Source organism: Pteropus medius, unplaced genomic scaffold (genome assembly GCF_902729225.1).
Source record: "Pteropus medius unplaced genomic scaffold, Ma_sr-lr_union100, whole genome shotgun sequence".
Classification (NCBI taxonomy): domain Eukaryota; kingdom Metazoa; phylum Chordata; class Mammalia; order Chiroptera; family Pteropodidae; genus Pteropus; species Pteropus medius.
In genome coordinates this window covers 13522984-13526012 of record NW_024352786.1, presented here as the reverse complement: position 1 = coordinate 13526012, position 3029 = coordinate 13522984, and the positions used below count along the sequence as shown (strand labels likewise).

The window sequence follows — 3029 nt, the reverse complement described above, 5'->3', positions numbered from 1 at the left end:
ATTATCTAATCAATGTTAGTTTTCAGACTCAGACTTACATATCTTCTCAAATTTCAAGCACCCTGAGAAACAGTTTTGTGACATAAATTCAGAGTATATTTTATCTAGTTGCCATTTCATTTAATACTCCTGAGTTTCCAATACCTCTTTTTCTGCCTTATTCAAAATTGTAAGTAGACTCAAGATTCACCTGGTTAACAAATATTAGAAGCAGCAAGATGATGAAATGCATGTTGCTGAAGGTTCATGGGCACAGAAGTCCACATAAGTTGTTTTGTAGTTCAAGAATTCTTGTTTGAACATTTGGCTAATGATAATCTGTATTATAGTGAGGTTTTATGTGTGTGCACACGCGTGTGTGTGTGTCTGTGTGTTCCTAATCACTTTTTAAGTGTTTTCCTCTTGTTTCGAATCACTGGCTAAGCTACTACTGAAATTATCATAAGGTAATGAGAAAAAGATATTAATTTTTGCTGCACAAAGGGATTTCTGCCAGGTGAAGGCCAAATACTGTCATGGCACCTTAGAGAAATTGAGGTGTTTTTTCTTAATAGCATAAACAGAGAAAATTGAGTGATAATTGAGCCAGCACTTTAACACACAGAAGTGTAAGCATATCCAGGTTAAAAGGACCTATAGTACAGCATTCACTACTATATTCATACTTTGAGTAGTATTTCATTTCAGCAAAATAGCACATTTATAAAATAGTTTTTAAATATATTTGATTGGTTTTATAGTGTTGTTCATTTTTTAAATTTAAAACTGCATTAGTTTTGTTGTTGAATAAAGAAACTAAACATTAAAAGTTTATTTCTACTTTTATTTGTACATAATTAATATTATAATAAATGTTTCATACCTAAACAGCCAGTTAATGCATTTTGTTTTAAATTTAATGAATAATAAGCAAATATAGAAAAAATATTTTATATATTATAAAAGAAAGTTATAATATTTTAATGTAATATAAGAATTTGTTCTGACATGTATTTACATATTTACTCTTAAGTATTATAATAGGTTTCTATAAAAATATAGAAATGACAATATTTAAAAAAATTTTATAGTCTTTATTTTCTACACATATAAATATAAATGATTCCATAATATTTTCCTTCTTAAAAAAATTTAACTTATTATGGCCATGCCACCGTGAACGTGCTGGATCTCGTCTGATCTCAGAAGCTAAGCAGAGTCGGGCCTGGTTAGTACTTGGATGGGAGACCACCTTGGAATACCAGGTGCTGTAGGCGTAAAAAAGAAAAGTATATAAACAATTTTAACTTAATCATTTTTTCAGTGTACTTAGCTTTCCTCCAAAATTATTGGCAAGTTTACGGAATAAAAGTATGTAAAGAATATGGCTTAATATAAAAGAATGAAAACACTTTTAAAATAGCCACCTTTGATTTAACCCTATGTTAAACTGATCAAATGTGATATTAAAATGTAAGTCTTTATAAATCTTAAACAATAATATTGAGCTTGGAGTTTAATTTCTTTATATGTTATGTTTAATTTCAATAGTCTATTAAAAACTCAGAAGTAGAGAATATAAAAAAAGTATTGATATTCAACTAAAAAATTTCCTAACTTCAGGCAAGTAGAGCTTATTTTAATGAAATTAATTCAATGAAAATAGAGAAGATATTACTGTTTTACAGGAAGAGCTACAGAATTAATATGGTTTCCCATATCTGATAAATGACTTATTGATGGAATGAGCCTGCTAAAAATCACACTACCACTGTATTAAACATTATTAGAAAGTTAAAAATGAATGTTCATTTATTTTAAATTAATATATAATCTTGTGCTTTTCTATATTTCAGAATAAATGCATTAATCAAGCATAAGGGATACATAAGAGTAAAAAATAATTTGATATGAATCTAAAGATTTACAGAAAATAACGAGAGGTTGAAAATATTATTAATGTAAATGATTTCAAATGTTATGGAGGGAGCTACATTGAGATTGTTTTTACCTCGATGTAAAAGAAACCCAGAGTAAATTACATCTTTCAATGCAAAATAGAGCAAAAATCTCACTTTTATTTAATACTTGACATATGCTAGACGTAATTCATAGAGTAATATATACAAATAGAGTTCTCGTTGAATTAAACGATCTAAAACAGTAAAGCTCTGTAACGCCTATGCCTAGCTCATAGCTAGCTCTCAGTAAGTTTTAGCACTTCCTCTTCTTCTCTTCCTCCAACTCAATATTGTGATGTCAGTTTCAGATAAGGGACTTTGTTGCAAGCAGCAAATGATTTTATTTAGTTTCTTTGTACGCAAACAATATGCATACTTTATAAAAAGCTGTATTTTCCAAATGCATGGATTCTGGAACTTATGAACGATGGATCGATGGATCGCCTGAAAGCTTGTACAAACATATAAGGTAAAGTTAGGGGGAAAATGGCATGTAATGTATCCTTAGTGAAAATAAAGTTATCATTAAGCTAATTATGTGAGCAAATTACCCCCTACAGTTGTTTCTCATAGCTGAAAATTATTGCATGGCATAAGAAATTATACTGATCTGAGAGTGAAGTACACATGCAAATGGTGGGAAAATAGTAAAAATATTTAATGGTCTGGAGAAAAAAATAGGATTTTGACGAAAAGATATTTAATATGAAGGAAGGTTATAAACACCACAGTAAGACGGTATGACGTGGGTATAGAAAGAGAGCACCTGATTATATGACAAGGCTAAAAAAGTAATAGATATTTTGTGGAGAACTGTGTGTTGATAATCTGATTTTACCTCATCACACTTTCTGGCCTTCTTTTCCTTCTCTATTAAGCTTTTTTTCTTAATTTCCTATTTTACTCACAGACATCTTATTATGTAAGTTTCAGATTCCACAGGAAGTACATTTTAGTACAGAGTAGGACACATTTTACAGAGCAAATACATAGTTACAAAGTAATATAGCTAGAGGTAAGGACAAAATGCCATGAGTGCCCAGGAAATTCAGCTGGTTGATTTGGAAGACAAAATAGATTGTAAAGGGG

The 3029-nt window shown here is 29.8% G+C and overlaps 1 pseudogene; it reads left to right on the top strand.

Moving 5' to 3' along the window:
• Positions 1-1137: 1137 nt before the first annotated feature.
• Positions 1138-1256, top strand: LOC120591285 (uncharacterized; annotated as a pseudogene).
• The last annotated feature ends 1773 nt before the right edge of the window (positions 1257-3029 follow it).